We start from the raw sequence: 18,628 nt of genomic DNA, 5'->3' as shown, positions 1-18,628 counted from the left end.
GTTGCTTGACGTGGTCAGGACCCTGAAAATACATGTTTCCAGGACGGCTGGAGTCAGAAAATCTGACTCGCTGTTTATCCTGTATGCACCCAACAAACTGGGTGCTCCTGCTTCTAAGCAGACGATTGCTCGTTGGATTTGTAGTACAATTCAGCTTGCACATTCTGTGGCAGGCCTGCCACAGCCAAAAATCTTAATGCCCACTCCACAAGGAAGGTGGGCTCATCTTGGGCAGCTGCCCGAGGGGTCTCGGGCTTTACAACTTTGCCGAGCAGTTACTTGGTCAGGAGCAAATACGTTTGTAAAATTCTACAAATTTGATATCTTGGCTGAGGAGGACCTGGAGTTCTCTCATTCGGTGCTGCAGAGTCATCCGCACTCTCCCGCCCGTTTGGGAGCTTTGGTATAATCCCCATGGTCCTTACGGAGTTCCCAGCATCCACTAGGACGTCAGAGAAAATAAGAATTTACTTACCGATAATTCTATTTCTCGTAGTCCGTAGTGGATGCTGGGCGCCCATCCCAAGTGCGGATTGTCTGCAATACTGGTACATAATTATTGTTACCAAAAAATTCGGGTTATTGTTGTAGTGAGCCATCTTTTCTAGAGGCTCCTCTATTATCATGCTGTTAACTGGGTTCAGATCACAAGTTGTACAGTGTGATTGGTGTGGCTGGTATGAGTCTTACCCGGGATTCAAAATCCTTCCTTATTGTGTACGCTCGTCCGGGCACAGTATCCTAACTGAGGCTTGGAGGAGGGTCATAGGGGGAGGAGCCAGTGCACACCAGGTGATCCTAAAGCTTTCTTTAGATGTGCCCAGTCTCCTGCGGAGCCGCTATTCCCCATGGTCCTTACGGAGTTCCCAGCATCCACTACGGACTACGAGAAATAGAATTATCGGTAAGTAAATTCTTATTTTTGTTGAGGCGGGACTCCATCATATCCACCTTTGGTTTTTCCCAACGGTTCACAATCATGTGGAAGACTTCTGGATGAAGTCCCCACTCTCCCGGGTGTAGATCGTGTCTGCTGAGGAAGTCCGCTTCCCAGTTGTCCACTCCCGGAATGAACACTGCTGACAGTGCTATCACATGATCTTCCGCCCAGCGAAGAATCCTTGCAGCTTCTGCCATTGCCCTCCTGCTTCTTGTGCCGCCCTGTCTGTTTACGTGGGCGACTGCCGTGATGTTGTCCGACTGGATCTACACCGGCTGACCCTGAAGCAGGGGTTTTGCCAGGCTTAGAGCATTGTAAATCGCTCTTAGCTCCAGTATATTTATGTGAAGAGACATCTCCAGGCTTGACCACACTCCCTGGAAGTTTCTTCCCTGTGTGACCGCTCCCCAGCCTCTCAGACTGGCATCCGTGGTCACCAGGACCCAGTCCTGTATGCCGAATCTGCGGCCCTCTAACAGATGAGCACTCTGCAACCACCACAGAAGAGACACCCTTGTCCGTGGAGACAAAGTTATCCGCTGATGCATCTGCAGATGCGATCCGGACCATTTGTCCAGCAGATCCCACTGAAAAGTTCGTGCGTGGAATCTGCCGAATGGAATCGCTTCGTAAGAAGCCACCAATTTTTCCCAGGACTCTTGTGCATTGATGCACAGACACTTTTCCTGGTTTTAGGAGGTTCCTGACAAGTTCAGATAACTCCCTGGCTTTCTCCTCCGGAAGAAACACCTTTTTCTGAACCGTGTCCAGAATCATTCCCAGGAACAGCAGACGTGTCGTCGGGGTCAATTGAGATTTTGGAAAATTCAGAATCCAACCGTGCTGTTGCAGCACTACTTGGGTTAGTGCTACTACGTCCTCCAGCTGTTCTCTGGATCTTGCCCTTATCAGGAGATCGTCCAAGTAAGGGATAACTAATACGCCTTTTCTTCGCAGAAGAAACATCATTTCGGCCATTACCTTGGTAAAGACCCGAGGTGCCGTGGACAATCCAAACGGCAGCGTCTGAAACTGATAATGGCAGTTTTGCACCACGAACCTGAGGTACCCTTGATGTGAAGGGCAAATTGGGACATGCAGGTAAGCATCCTTGATGTCCAGGGACACCATAAAGTCCCCTTCTTCCAGATTCGCTATCACTGCTCTGAGTGACTCCATCTTGAACTTGAATTTTTGTATGTACAGGTTCAAAGATTTCAGATTTAGAATAGGTCTTACCGAGCCGTCCGGCTTCGGTACCACAAATAGTGTGGAATAATACCCCTTTCCCTGTTGTAGGAGGGGTACCTTGACTATCACCTGCTGAGAATACAGCTTGTGAATGGCTTCCAATACCGTCGCCCTGTCTGAGGGAGACGTTGGCAGAGCAGACTTTAGGAACCGGCGAGGGGGAGACTTCTCGAATTCCAACCTGTAACCCTGAGATACTACCTGCAGGATCCAGGGGTCCATCTGTGAGTGAGCCCACTGTGCGCTGAAATTCTTGAGTCGACCCCCCCACACGCCCCTGAGTCCGCTTGTAAAGCCCCAACGTCATGCTGAGGGCTTTGCAGAAGCCGGGGAGGGCTTCTGCTCCTGGGAGGGAGCTGCTTGGTGCACTCTCTTACCCTTTCCTTTGCCTCGGGGCAGATATGACTGTCCTTTTGCCCGCTTGTTCTTATAGGAACGAAAGGACTGCGGCTGAAAAGACGGTGTCTTTTTCTGTTGGGAGGGGACCTGAGGTAAAAAGGTGGATTTCCCGGCTGTTGCCGTGGCCACCAAATCCGATAGACCGACCCCAAATAATTCCTCCCCTTTATACGGCAATACTTCCATATGCCGTTTGGAATCCGCATCACCTGACCACTGTCGCGTCCATAAACTTCTTCTGGCAGATATGGACATCGCACTTACTCTCGATGCCAGAGTGCAAATATCCCTCTGAGCATCTCGCATATAAAGAAAAGCATCCTTTAATTGCTCTATAGTCAATAAAATACTGTTCCTATCCAGGGTATCCATATTTCTTTATCATCCACTAGGGGTCACTGGAGTACTCTTGGGATATGGACGGGCGTAGCCGAACAAAGGCACTGAATATTTAAATTTAGGACTCTCCCCCCCCCCTCCATATCCCCGAGTACCTCAGTGTACTCTCTGTGTTTTTTCGGTGCTCAAAGCACGAACAACGGCTTGTGGGAAGAGCCCACATTTGAGATTTTATTTTTCATTTTACCTTTTATTTACACTTCCCTTCCCCAGTTTCTTGAAAAACAGGGGTCCGGGATGGTGCCGCTGCAAGGCAGCGTATGGCGTGTCGGTCCTCACAAAGAGCACCCTCACAGCCACAGGCGCTGCAAGGCAGCGCATGGCGTGTCGGTCCTCACAAAGAGCACCCTCACAGCCACAGGCAGCTGTCTCCTGCAGGCTGCACGGAGCTTACAGAAGAAGCCCCGTCACAGCCAGGAATAAGCTTACAAGCTGGACAGAGCTTACAGACAGAAGCCCCGTCACAGCCAGCATGAGAAGCCCCGTCACAAGCTGGACGGAGCTTGCAGCACAAGGTATGGTGGGGTGTCAGGGCGGTCAGCTCACGCTGCCGCCCTGCAGTGTGGGGAAAGTGTTTCTTTTCTGTTGACCACAGCTGATTACAGCGCCGCTCATACACGTGCCCCGCTGAATTACGCGCGATCTAGCAGCAGAGCGGCCGCACGTCAATCACAGACGCCGGCCGCTCTCCCAGCACTGATACACAGCGAGGACACAGCTCCGAGCGGCCGCACGTCAATCACAGACGGCGGCCGCTCTCCCATCGCTAATACCCGGACACCGCTGTACAGCTAGGGGATTACAATTGTGGAAGCACAGCTCCGAGCGGCCGCACGTCAATCACAGACGCCGGCCGCTCTCCCAGCACTGATCAAGCCAGCCACTCTACAGCTCCGAGCGGCCGCACGTCAATCACAGACGCCGGCCGCTCTCCCAACGCTGGTACCCGGCCACCGCTGTACAAAGCGCCGCCCGAGCCAGCTACTCTGCAGAGAGCCAGCGACGCCGCTGATATCCGGTCACTGCGGTCTGAAGACGCCGCACGATCTTCCGGCCGGCTCCCCGGCGCTCTCCTGCTCTCCCTGCACCCGCTCCAGTCCGCTGCAGGTAACATGGGGTAGAAGTTACCTCACAAGCAGCGCAGCTGCAGGGGGGGTGAGGGGGGAGTAAATGCCCATAGCAGCAGATATAGAAAGGCTGCATGGGTTAACAAAAAGGCTGTTCAGTTTGTTAAGCAGTTAATGATAAGGCTATCATAACCTAAGGTTTTCTGTTAAGGCTGCAATATAATACATTCACTGCAGGCAGGGTTTATAGTAACTGGAGGTTAACTAAGTGTATGTATTTACTGTATAATAACATATAGGCTATTAAGCCTATATTAACTGTATAAAAGGCTATTAAGCCTATATTAACACTGCCTGTACTGTGATTTTCAGTGAAAGCATGAGGGCCATTTTAATCATTGCTGTTTCTTTATCATCCACTAGGGGTCACTGGAGTACTCTTGGGATATGGACGGGCGTAGCCGAACAAAGGCACTGAATATTTAAATTTAGGACTCTTCCCCCCCCCCCTCCATATCCCCGAGTACCTCAGTGTACTCTCTCAGTGTTTTTTCGGTGCTCACAGCACGAACAACGGCTTGTGGTATACCCACACTTGGATTTTTATTTTTAATTTTTATTTTTACACATAGCACATCCCTTCCCAGTTTCTGGAAAAACATGGGTCCGGGATAGTGCCGCTGCAGGGGCAGCGCATGGCGTGTCGGTCCTCACAAAGAGCACCCTCACAGCCACAGACAGCATGGCGTGTCGGTCCTCACAAAGAGCACCCTCACAGCCACAGACAGCTCACTGCTTCTAAAAGAGCAGCCAGGACTAGAGAGCTGGACGGGCTTGCACAAAAGAAGCCCGTCGCAGCCATAGATCACTGGGACGCTGACTGGAGCTGGACGGGGCTTACACATAGAAGCCCCGTCACAGCCAGGACTACAAAGCTGAACGGAGCTTACACAAAGGAGCTCCGTTGCAGCCAGGACTACAGAATGACAACCATGAGTCACATCAATGAAGACTGGACGGAGCTTACACTGAAGAAGCCCCGTCACAGCCATGACTCACTTCACTGAAACTGGACGGAGCTTACACACAAGAAGCCCCGTCACAGCCAGGAGTTACAGCGTCGCAAGGAAGGTAGGCTGGGGAACGGGGCGGTCAGCGCAGGCTGCCGCCCCGCTATGTAGGGGTTAACATGCCTCGCGCTCATACTGAGCTCCGTCCGGCAGCACAGCAGGGGGAGCTCAGACGCGCTATGCCCAGCCGCTACGCACAAGGTAAGCGCTCCGTTCGGCCGCTGCTTCGCCCGGCCGCACGGCACGCGGCTGCTCTCCCCACTCAGACACAGCAGAGCAGGGGGAAAACCATATTTATCAGCCGCTCCGCACAAGGTCTGACAAAGACGGTGAGCGCTCCGTTCGGCCGCAGCTTCGTCCGGCCGCACAGCACGTGGCTGCTCTCCCCACTCAGACACAGCAGAGCAGGGGGAAAACCATATTTATCAGCCGCTCCGTCCGGCGTCCGTGTTTCCCAGCGGTGGAAAGCGCTCCAGGCACGCCGCTGCTCTCCCCACTCAGGCGCCCTCACAACGGCCACAGCAGACCTCAGTGCAGGTGATGACAAAGGCTGTCGGCCGCCGCAGCTCTCTCAGTCTCAGTACAGAGACGGTGGGGGGAAGAGACCCGGTGGAAGTTGCCAGGTTAAATATAAGATATTTATAAGGATGGCCTGATAGTAATGGGCTATTAAATCTATATTACTGTCTGTGATGTAGCAGTATAATAGGCTTTTGAGCCTATATATTAATGGCTGTTATTAACATTGTAAAAAGGCTATTGAGCCTATATATTGATGCTGTATAAATATATTAATGTCTGGAATATATATATATATTTATTCATAGAGCATGTGTTGTACCCGGCCTGTGATTATACTGTATAATAGGCTAGATTAACACGGGAACATTTGTAATTTGTTCTGTGATTATCACGGTCAGCATGGCAAAGGGGCCATTTTAACCATGCTTCCTGTTGTTTTCCAGTTTGTAATTCTGGAACATTCCTGCCCTACATCTCTAAGCCACCAGAGGCGCAGGGGTGTTAGGGGGAATTTTTGGTCAGCATAAGTTAGCCATGTAAACTGTATTTTTACATAATTCTAGAACATTCCTGCCCTACATCTCTAAGCCACCAGAGGCGCAGGGGTGTTAGTAGGAATTTGGTTCGGGTTTCATATGCCATGTGAACTGCTTTTCACATAAAGATTACTCTGGTTTCTCTTCACAGCCAATAAATCTTTCGGTTTTTACTAAAGATTTCCGTAGAGAGAAACAACCATGAGTTTAATATTAATATGCTGTTCAGCAATAAAATATATATATGACATGATAACGTCATAAGGCGTGCAATGGCTGTCCGTTGCCTATTGTGGTGTCTGTCTGCATAGCGAGTAAGGCTAGCGCAGACTAAAAATAATTTTCAAGTCCTATTTTAATGGCAATTCAAATAAACATCGGAGTCTCGGAAGTTATTCCGCCAGCTCTAACAAAAGACAGTCTTTCCAAAGGGCCAATTTCCCTTTGGGTACCATAGTGTTTATTTAACTGGTCTTATAATTTAATGCACGATTCTATGTCAAATCTCACACCGATAACTACGAGTGAGAAGGGTACATTAGACCAGCACTCAGATAGTGCAGGGTTGTTGCCAACATACATTGATAAATTACAGTGAGTCAATGTCTCCATTGTTACACTTAGTAGACTTTGACCACTATTTAATCGTTTCCAAGATGACGCCATCCGCCATTGGTAAATGCGTCTGTGTCAAACATTATAAAGACCCAAGAAACATTTGGGTCACTAGACTATGTATGGAAACAATGACATTACTGTTAAAAGAAGCTGCAGAGTATATCTGTAAAGCCTCTTCTAACGACGGTACTTCGATTCTCACTTTTCATCGTCGCTAGTTCAGCACGACAAGGCCACAGCTTGTTGGTCCTAAATTTGATATTCGGCCATTACCGCATCCAGTATCAAAACGGAATACTTGTGCCGGCGTTTAATCCCTTTAGACTTCAGTTTTTCAAGGCGGTGGTACAAAACACTCACGCCTTGTAACGACAGGACGCTACGGTCAGCAAGCCAGTAGTTTGATGATCTCTTTTCCAATTGTGGAAGCGCGTCTTTACATGTTACTTTTGCGGGGTTTCCAGACTTCAACTCATGGAGGTCTCAGCTAGTTACAAATTAAAGGACATGACTGCCTCAGTCGAACGGTTTGGCAGGTAGTCATTTGGTCTCTGCTGGGTTTTCAGCTGTCTTTATAATACAGGCAGTAGTACAACAACAGAGTCAGGGTTGCTTATTCCCCTCTGTTTGGGGTAACAAAACCATACAGCTACGTCGCAGTTTCAATCAGCAAGTCACTTACTGCAGTTTGAAAATAGATTTGCTGCGGTTAGTATTGGCAGATTGGAGCCACAAAATTGCATACTTGCACTTGATCTGCACACTGCAGATATACCCATTCCGGTTTGTTCATCACAGGTTTTAGCGTTTGCAAATCGCCACAACCATTAACCATTTCAGGTCTACCGTTTCTTATACTCTGGTATTTACCAAAGTGATGTTGGAAGATGATAGTTCATCTCACATAAGAACTCTGTCGCAACAGAGTTTCTCTATCTTAGATGATCTGCTCATAAGAACTCTGTATCAACAAAGTTCCTCTAACTTGCGCTACTAATGTATACTGCGGTGGCAGATCACGTTCACAATTCCTAGGTAAGATTATAAATACGGTAATTCAAAGCATTTACCTACTACACCAGCAAGAACAAATGTACATCTAGTAATTAGTGCAATTCACGCACACTAACGGTACATTGGTGTATTCACCTAGTTAAGATAATAATGCGTTTTAAGCGATTTAGTTCGCCGCCCTTCACTCGCGGTTCCCACAGAGGGGCGAGGGTGTCTGGACGAGAGTCGCAGAGGTTCAGGAGTTGTAGTTTACAAAAAATCAGCGACAGAGGTTCTAAAACACGATAGATTGCTGTCGATAAATGTCCTGGAACTACGTGAATTTTACAATGCACTACATGCTTCGCTTTCAGTCTGACCACGGGCAGTCAGACAACGCAACGGCAGTTGCATACAGAGAACAAAAAAGCCGCATGGCAATGCGGCAGGTAACTCCAATCCTCAATGGCTCAGAACACCATTATGTGAAAATGTCAAGAGATTATTCCGTGAGTGGACATCTGTTAGACAGATGATCTCACCCGTCAGAATTTGGATCCTGAAAACTGGACATTAAATCCAGAGGTGTTTCATATGTGAGTCCACAGAAGGGGGTTACCCTCAGGTATACATGATGGTATCTCGCCACAATTACAAAAGCTCAGTATGTGTACAAAACAACAGATCACAAGGGCAGTGGCGGTGGAGTCTCTCACATTCATGTGGTCATTCAGCATCGTGTATCTGGCTCCACCATTTTCCGCTGCTCTCTCTCTCTCTCCGTTGTCAAAACGGATCATAAGACAGTTCGTCACAGTCATACTGATGGTATCTCATGTGTGTCAGAGAAGTTGCTTCTCGAATTTCCAAGGAATACTTGCACACGATCTTGGGCCGCTCATAATACGTCCAACCTGGTACATCAGGGAACGTTTTTTTACCCATAGTTACCTATGTACTTGTTACCTATGTACCGCAGCTGCGGTTGATGGGGTGAGGGTTCAAACCGCCCTCTTAAGAAATAGAGCATTACAGTGTCGGTTATACCAACCAGGTTACGAGCTAGTAGACCGCTTAAGGCAGCTCATTATTACAAAATTTCGTGTGCTTACATAAGTCGTAAACCTCGGAAGTTTCCGACATCATCCTTCAAGTTATCCGTATTCTGTTAAACGGGGTGGTATGGAAAACTGCGTTTACTTGCACGGAGGGTGCAGGTATCTGTGTAGTAAACTTATCTTCAAAGACGTTATACAAGGTGTCACCAAAGTTCAGATTCTATTTATCTCACCTACAGCGCCAGGTGGCTTGAGGTTGGGTTCAGATTTCTTACAGTTTTCATATTTTGAACCCTTACAACAAATGGGGATTAAGTTTCTCACTTTGGAAAACATTTTTATTCTAGCCTTGGCTTCGGCAAGGGTTTTGTTTTCATATTTGGGTGCCTTGTATTCCAAGCCACCGTATTTGAGTTTTCTCATGACAAAGCAGATCTTCGGACGAATTCCGCTTTCGTATTCTTCACATCAATATACCAATAGTGGTTCCTGTGTGGACAGCACATTCTAGAATTCTGAATGTGGTACACGCATTACGCGTTTATATATGTCCCGAATGTCTACAGTACGTGATATCAATACGTTGTTTGTTCTCTATGATTCTGCCAACTGGGGTTAGCCAGTTTCTCAGCAGATATTATCCAGTGGGATAATAATAATGACTACAAGTCAGGCTTACTTTAAGGCTAAGTTACAATCGCCTACGTCAGTAATAGCTCATCCCACAGGTTCTGTGGGAATGTCAGACCCAGCGGGTCGTGGAGCGTCTACGACGCGGCTACATAGCCGTGCACGTTTACACGTTATGAATGGTGGCGCCATCAGCATCTAGCTTTGGCCTGCCTACTGTTACAAGTATCAAACAGCTCTCCCGCCCACGAGGGAAGCTTTGGTACGTCCCAAGAGTACTCCAGTGACCCCTAGTGGATGATAAAGAAAATAGGATTTTGGTACTTACCAGGTAAATCCTTTTCTTTGAATCCATAGGGGGCACTGGACGCCCACCCAGAGCAGTTTTACCTGGGTTGTTTTAAGCTCAAGGGAGCTTAGGGTAACAAGTTTTACTTGATTGATATTAAGCTCAGAGGAGCTTATGGTAACACATTTTCACCGATTGGTTCAAATTATAAAGTTCTATCGGTTATGGTGTCAACTGTTTAGTTGACCGTAAGGTTATGGGTCAACATTGTTGTTGTCCGTTATGTTATGGTTATGGTGTCAACTGTTTAGTTGACAGTAAGGTTATGGGTCAACATTGTGGTTGTCCGTTATGTTATAGGTATTCTCCATTGTCAACCTCTCTATATAGTTCCTGTTCGCTCAGTAAAAAACACTGAGAGAGTACACTGAGGTACTCGGGGATATGGAGGGGGGGGGGAGAGTCCTAAATTTAAATATTCAGTGCCTTTGTTCGGCTACGCCCGTCCATATCCCAAGAGTACTCCAGTGCCCCCTATGGATTCAAAGAAAAGGATTTACCTGGTAAGTACCAAAATCCTATTTTTTCCAGCTTATAATTCCTGAACATTCCGGCCATACACCTTTACTCCACAAGGAGGCGCAGGGGTGTTAGTGGGAATTTTTAGTTCAGGATAATTCTAGAACATTCCTGCCCTACATCTCTAAGCCACCAGAGGCGCAGGGGTGTTAGTAGGAATTTGGTTCGGGTTTCATATGCCCATGTGAACTGCTTTTCACATAAAGAATACTTTAGTTTCTCTTCATATGGGAAAAAAAAAAAATCTTTCGTTTTTCCTAAAGATTTCTGTAGAGAGAAACAACCATGAGTTTCATATAAATATGCTGTTCAGCAATAACATATATATATATATATATATATATGCCATATAATCACTTCATTAAGTCGTGCAAGTGTCTGTCTGTTGCCTATTTTGGTGTCTGTCTACATAGCGAATAAGGCTCTAGTGCAGACTAAAATACTTTTAAAAAACCTATGTTAACATTGGCAATTCAAAATTAAAAGAGCGGTAATCGGAGTCTCGGAATGACTCCGCCAGCTCTAACAAAAGACAGTCTTTCCAAAGGGCCAATTTCCTTTTGGGTACCAGAGTGTTTATTTCACTGGTCTTATCATTTAATGCACGATTCTATGTCAAATCTCACACCGATAACTACAAGTGAGAAGGGTACATTAGTCCAGCACTCAGATAGTGCGGGGTTTTGGACAACCATACATAATCGTTTCCAAAAGGACGCGATCCGCCATTGGTAGATGCGTTTCTGTCAAACATTATAAAAACCCAGGATACATTTGGGTCACTAGAATCTATGTATGAAACAATGACGATCACTGGTAAAAGAAGCTGCAGAGTATATCTGTAAAGCTTCTGCTAACGCCGGTTATTTTCATTGTCGCTAGTTAAGCGCGACAAGGCCAGAGCTTGTTTGCTCCTAAATTTGATATACTTGTAACGGCATTTTATCCCTTTATGATATTCAGCCATTACCGCATACAGTATACTTGTAACGGCGTTTTATCCCTTTATAAGAAACAGTCACGCCTTGTAACGACAGGACGTTACAGTCAGCAAGCCAGTGGTTTGATGACCTCTTTTACAATTGTGGAAGCGCGTCTTTACATGTTACATTTGCGAGGTTTCATGACTTCAACTCATACATGTCTCAGCTATTTACAGCTTAAAGTACAAAACTGCCTCTGTCGAACGGTTTGGCAGGTTGTCATTTAGTCTTTGCTGGTTTATAAACCAGGCAGTAGTACGCCAACAGAGTCAGAGTTACTTATTCCCCTCTGTTTGAGCAAAACCAAACAGCTCCGTCGCAATATCAATCAGCAAGTCATTTACTACAGTTAGAAAATGGATTTTCTGCGGTTAGTATTTGCTTATTGGAGCCACAAAATTGCATAATTGCATTTGATCTTCACAGTGCGTATTTACCCAGTCCGGTTTGTTCATCACAGGTTCTAGCGTTTGCAAATCGCCACAACCATTAACCATTTCATGTCTACCGTTGCTTATCGCTTCGGGTATTTACCAAAGTGATGTTGGGATGATAGCTCATCTCACATAAGAACTCTGTCTCAACAAAGTTCCTCTAACTTGCGCTACTAAGGTATACTGCGGTAGCAGGTCAAGTTCGAAAACAATCGCATCTAATTCCGTCTAAACGATGTCAATTCCTAGGTAAGATTATAAATACGGTAAATCAAAGACTTTTACCTACTACACCAGCAAGAACAAATGTACATCTAGTAATTAGTGCAAAACACGCACACTAGCGGTACATTGGTGTATTCACCTATTAAGAATAAAGATGTGTTTTCAATTTAGTTCGCCACCCTTCACTCGCGTTTCCCACAGAGGGACAAGGGTGCATATACTCTGGACGACAGTCGCAGAGGGTCAGGATTTGTAGTTAAAATCAGCGACAAAGGTTCTAAAACACGACAGATTGCTGTCGATAAATGTCCTAGAACTCTGTGCATTTTACAATGCAATACATGTTTCGCTTTCAGTCTGACCAGGGATATACTCTGGTTTCTCTTCAGAACGAATAAATCTTTCGCCTTTTACTAAAGATTTCCGTGGAGAGGAACAACCGTGAGTTTCATGTAATTTTTTGATGCCTGGCTCACGCTGGCCTTTAGCAGTCAAACAAGGCAACGGCAGTTGCATACACAACAACCAGTGAGAACCAAGAAGCCGCATGGCAATGCGGCAGGTAACTCAAATCCTCAATGGCTCAGAACACCATTATGTGAAAATGTCGAGATCATTCCGTGAGTGGACATCTGTTAGACAGATGATCTCACCCGTCAGGATTTGGATCCTGAAAACTGGACATTAAATCCAGAGGTGTTTCATATGTGAGTCCACAGAAGGGGGTTACCCTCAAGTATACATGATGGCATCTCGCCACAATTAGAAAAGCTCAGTATGTGTACAAAACAGATCACAAGGGCAGTGGCGGTGGAGTCTCTCACATTCATGTGGTCATTCAGCATCGTGTATCTGGCTCCACCATTTTCCGCTGCTCTCTCCGTTGCCAAAACGGATCATAAGACAGTTCGTCACAGTCATACTGGTGGTATCTCATGGGTTTCGGAGAAGTTTGCTTCTCGCATTTTCAAGGAATACTTGCACACGATCTTGCCCGCTCATAATACGTCCAACCTGTTACATCAGGGAGCGTTCTTTTACCCATAGTTACCTATGTACCTATTATCTATGTACCGCAGCTGCGGTTGACGGGGTGAGGGTTCAGACCGCCCTCTTAAGAAATAGAGCATTACAGTATCGGTTATACCAACCATGTTACGAAATAGTAAGCCGCTTAAGGCAGCTCATTATTACAAAATTTCGTGTGCTTACATAGGTTGTAAACCTCGGAAGTTTCCAACATCATCCTTCAAGTTACCCGTATTCTGTTAAACGGGGTGGGATGGAAAACTGCGTTGATCTGCACTAAGAGTGCAGGTATCTGTGTGGTAAACTTATTTTCAAAGACGTTTGCCTCTATTTGCGTCTGTACACATCTTTCTACAAGGTGTCATCAAAGTTCAGACTCTATTTATCCCACCTACAGCGCCAGGCGACTTGAGGTTGGGTTCAGATTTCTTACAGTTTTCATATTTTGAACCCTTTCAACAAATGGGAATTAAGTTTCTCACTTTGGAAAACATTTTTCTTCTAGCCTTGGCTTCGGCAAGGGTTTTGTTTTCATATTTGGGTGCCTTGTATTCCAAGCCACCGTATTTGAGTTTTCTCATGACAAAGCAGATCTTCGGACGAATCACGCTTTCGTATTCTTCACATCAATATACCAATAGGGGTTCCTGTGTGGACGGCACATTCTAGAATTCTGAATGTGGTACACGCATTACGCGTTTATATATGTCCCGAACGTCAACAGTACGTGATATGAATACGTTGTTTGTTCTCTATGATACTGCCAACTGGGGTTAGCCAGTTTCTCAGCAGACATTATCCAGTTGGGTAATAATAATGACTACAAGTCAGGCTTACTTTAAGGCTAAGTTACAATCGCCTACGTCAGTAATAGCTCATCCCACAGGTTCTGTGGGAATGTCAGACCCAGTGGGTCGTGGAGCGTCTAAAACGCGGCTATATAGCCTTCATGTGCACCACGTTTGTGCACGTTTACACGTTATGAATGGTGGCGCCATCAGCATCTAGCTTTGGGCTGCCTACTGTTACAAGTATCAAACAGCTCTCCCGCCCACGAGGGAAGCTTTGGTACGTCCCAAGAGTACTCCAGTGACCCCTAGTGGATGATAAAGAAAATAGGATTTTGGTACTTACCAGGTAAATCCTTTTCTTTGAATCCATAGGGGGCACTGGACGCCCACCCAGAGCAGTTTTACCTGGGTTGTTTTAAGCTCAAGGGAGCTTAGTGAACACGTTTTACTTGATTGATATTAAGCTCAGAGGAGCTTATGGTAACACATTTTCACCGATTGGTTCAAATTATAAAGTTCTATCGGTTATGGTGTCAACTGTTTAGTTGACAGTAAGGTTATGGGTCAACATTCTTGTTGTCCGTTATGTTATAGGTATTCTCCATTGTCAACCTCTCTATATAGTTCCTGTTCGCTCAGTAAAAAACACTGAGAGAGTACACTGAGGTACTCGGGGATATGGAGGGGGGGGAGAGTCCTAAATTTAAATATTCAGTGCCTTTGTTCGGCTACGCCCGTCCATATCCCAAGAGTACTCCAGTGCCCCCTATGGATTCAAAGAAAAGGATTTACCTGGTAAGTACCAAAATCCTATTTTCAGTCAGGGAATCCGACCAAACCACCCCAGCACTGCACATCCATGCTGAGGCGATGGCTGGTCGCAGTATAACACCAGTATGAGTGTATATACTTTTCAGGGTAGTTTCCAGCCTCCTATCAGCTGGATCCTTGAGGGCGGCCGTTTCAGGAGACGGTAACGCCACTTGTTTTGATAAGCGTGTGAGTGCCTTATCCACCCTAGGGGGTGTTTCCCAGCGCGCCCTAACCTCTGGCGGGAAAGGATATAATGCCAATAACTTCTTTGAAATTAGCAGTTTTCTATCAGGGTTAACCCACGCTTCATCACACACTTCATTCAATTCCTCTGATTCAGGAAAAACTACAGGTAGTTTTCTCAGACCCCACATAATACCCCTTTTTGTGGTACTTGCAGTATCAGAGATATGCAAAGCCTCCTTCATTGCCGTGATCATATAACGTGTGGCCCTACTGGAAAATACGTTTGTTTCTTCACCGTCGACACTAGATTCGGTGTCCGTGTCTGTGTCGACCGACTGAGGTAAAGGGCGTTTTACAGCCCCTGACGGTGTCTGAGACGCCTGGACAGGTACTAACTGGTTTGCCGGCCGTCTCATGTCGTCAACTGATTTTTGTAACGTGCTGACATTATCGCGTAATTCCATAAACAAAGCCATCCATTCCGGTGTCGACTCCCTAGGGGGTGACATCACCATTACCGGCAATTGCGCCGCCTCCACACCAACATCGTCCTCATACATGTCGACACACACGTACCGACACACAGCAGACACACAGGGAATGCTCTTATCGAAGACAGGACCCCACTAGCCCTTTGGGGAGACAGAGGGAGAGTTTGCCAGCACACACCCAAGCGCTATAAATATATAGGAACAACCCTACAGAAGTGTTGTTTCCTTTATAGCAGCTTAATATATCAATATCGCCAAAAAAGTGCCCCCCCTCTCTGTTTTTTTACCCTGTTTCTGTAGTGCAGTGCAGGGGAGAGTCCTGGGAGCCTTCCTCGCAGCGGAGCTGTGCAGGAAAATGGCGCTGTGTGCTGAGGAGATAGGCCCCGCCCCCTATTTCGGCGGGCTCTTCTCCCGGTGTTTGTGAGACCTGGCAGGGGTTAAATACATCCATATAGCCCCAGGGGCTATATGTGATGTATTTTTAGCCAGAACAAGGTATTATCATTGCTGCCCAGGGCGCCCCCCCCCAGCGCCCTGCACCCTCAGTGACCGCTGGTGTGAAGTGTGCTGACAACAATGGCGCACAGCTGCAGTGCTGTGCGCTACCTCATGAAGACTGAAAAGTCTTCTGCCGCCGGTTTCTGGACCTCTTCACTTTTCGGCATCTGCAAGGGGGTCGGCGGCGTGGCTCCGGGACCGGACTCCATGGCTGGGCCTGTGTTCGATCCCTCTGGAGCTAATGGTGTCCAGTAGCCTAAGAAGCCAATCCATCCTGCACGCAGGTGAGTTCACTTCTTCTCCCCTAAGTCCCTCGTTGCAGTGAGCCTGTTGCCAGCAGGACTCACTGAAAATAAAAAACCTAATAACTTTTTCTAAGCAGCTCTTTAGGAGAGCCACCTAGATTGCACCCTGCTCGGACGGGCACAAAAACCTAACTGGGGCTTGGAGGAGGGTCATAGGGGGAGGAGCCAGTGCACACCACCTAGTCCTAAAGCTTTTATTTTTGTGCCCTGTCTCCTGCGGAGCCGCTAATCCCCATGGTCCTGACGGAGTCCCAGCATCCACTAGGACGTCAGAGAAATGTCTTTCTTGGAAGGTAATGTTGTTGCTAGCGTTAGATTAGGCTAGGCTAATCTCTGAGTTAGGAGCCCTATCGTGTTGATTTCTCTAACGTCCTAAGTGGATGCTGGGGACTCCGTCAGGACCATGGGGTTTAGCGGCTCCGCAGGAGACAGGGCACAATAATAAAAGCTTTAGGATCAGGTGGTGTGCACTGGCTCCTCCCCCTATGACCCTCCTCCAAGCCTCAGTTCGTTTTTTGTGCCCGGCCGAGAAGGGTGCAATCTAGGTGGCTCTCCTGAGCTGCTTAGAATAAAAGTTTAAGTTAGGTTTTTTATTTTCAGTGAGTCCTGCTGGCAACAGGCTCACTGCTACGAGGGACTTAGGGGAGAGACGTAAACTCACCTGCGTGCAGGATGGATTTGCTTCTTAGGCTACTGGACACCATTAGCCCCAGAGGGAGTCGGAACACAGGTCTCACCCTGGGGTTCGTCCCGGAGCCGTGCCGCCGACCCCCCTTGCAGATGCCGAAGTTGAAGAGGTCCAGAGGTCCAGAAACAGGCGGCAGAAGACTTTCAGTCTTGTCTTCATAAGGTAGCGCACAGCACTGCAGCTGTGCGCCATTGTTGTCAGCACACTTCATACCAGCGGTCACTGAGGGTGCAGGGCGCTGGGGGGGGCGCCCTGGGCAGCGATGTATTATACCTTTTTTATGGCTAAAATACATCACATATAGCCCTTGAGGCTATATGGATGTATTTAACCCCTGCCAGATCTCACAAACTCCGGGAGAAGAGCCCGCCGTTTTAGGGGGCGGGGCCTATTCTCCTCAGCACACGGCGCCATTTTCCTGCTCAGCTCTGCTGTGAGGAAGGCTCCCAGGCTCTCCCCTGCACTGCACTACAGAAACAGGGTTAAAACAGAGAGGGGGGGCACTTATTTGGCGATATGATTACATATGTGAAAATGCTATAAGGGAAAACACTTGTATAAGGGGTTGTCCCTGTATAATTATAGCGTTTTTGGTGTGTGCTGGCAAACTCTCCCTCTGTCTCCCCAAAGGGCTAGTGGGGTCCTGTCCTCTATCAGAGCATTCCCTGTGTGTGTGCTGTGTGTCGACATGTAGGAGGACGATGTTGGTGAGGAGGCGGAGCAAATTGCCTGTATTGGTGATGTCACTCTCTAGGGAGTCGACACCGGAATGGATGGCTTATTTAGGAATTACGTGATAATGTCAACACGATGCAAGGTCGGTTGACGACATGAGACGGCCGGCAAACAAATTAGTACCTGTCCAGGCGTCTCAGACACCGTCAGGGGCTTGTAAAAACGCCCATTTACCTCAGTTGGTCGACACAGACACGGACACTGACTTCAGTGTCGACGGTGAAGAAACGAACGTATTTTCCTTTAGGGCCACACGTTACATGTTAAGGGCAATGAAGGAGGTGTTACATATTTCTGATACTACAAGTACCACAAATAAGGGTATTATGTAGGGTGGGAATAATCTACTTGTAGTTTTTCCTGAATCAGATAAATTAAAGTGTGTGATGATACGTGGGTTTCCTCCGATAGAAAATTATTGGAGGTATACCCTTTCCCGCCAGAAGTGAGGGCGAGTTGGGAAACACACCTTAGGGTGGATAAGGCGCTCACACGCTTATAAAAACAAGTGGCGTTACCGTCTCCAGATACGGCCGCCCTCAAAGAGCCAGCTGATAGGAAGCTGAAAAATATCCTAAAAAGTATATACACACATACTGGTGTTATACTACGACCAGCAATCGCCTCAGCCTGGATGTGCAGCGCTGGGGGGGCTTGGTCGGATTTCCTGACTGAAAATATTGATACCCTTGACAGGAACAATATTTTATTGACTATAGAGCATTTTAAGGATGCATTTCTATATATGCGAGATGCGCAGAGGGATATTTGCATTCTGGCATCAAGAGTAGATGTGATGTCCATATCTGCCAGACGATGTTTATAGACATGACAGTGGTCAGGTGATGCAGATTCCAGACGGCACATGGAAGTATTGCCGTATAAAGGGGCGGTCCATCGGACCTGGTGGCCATGGCAACAGCTGGAAAATCCACTTTTGTTAACCCAAGTCACATCTCAGCAGAAAAGGACACAGTCTTTTCAGTCTCAGTCCTTTCGTACCCATAAAGGCAGGCGGGCAAAAGGCCAGTCATATCTGCCCAGGGTTAGAGGAAAGGGAAGAAGACTGCAGCAGGCAGCCCATTCCCAGGAACAGAAG

At 47.1% G+C, this 18,628-nt stretch overlaps 1 protein-coding gene and 2 non-coding genes across 3 annotated transcripts in view; all 3 read left to right on the top strand.

Moving 5' to 3' along the window:
• The window catches only part of ATAD2 (ATPase family AAA domain containing 2), a 113,184-nt gene that overhangs the window by 75,722 nt on the left and 18,834 nt on the right, over positions 1-18,628 (top strand). The gene's annotated exons all lie outside the window — the stretch shown is intronic.
• Positions 6,314-6,434, top strand: LOC134931304 (U5 spliceosomal RNA). The gene has a single exon (XR_010179085.1). It is a non-coding gene; the product is annotated as a U5 spliceosomal RNA (small nuclear RNA).
• Positions 12,363-12,477, top strand: LOC134931243 (U5 spliceosomal RNA). Its single transcript, XR_010179044.1, has one exon. It is a non-coding gene; the product is annotated as a U5 spliceosomal RNA (small nuclear RNA).

This window comes from Pseudophryne corroboree, chromosome 5, assembly GCF_028390025.1.
Source record: "Pseudophryne corroboree isolate aPseCor3 chromosome 5, aPseCor3.hap2, whole genome shotgun sequence".
Lineage (NCBI taxonomy): Eukaryota > Metazoa > Chordata > Amphibia > Anura > Myobatrachidae > Pseudophryne > Pseudophryne corroboree.
Note: the sequence above shows the minus strand (reverse complement) of the source record. Positions and strands in the feature narration are given on the sequence as shown.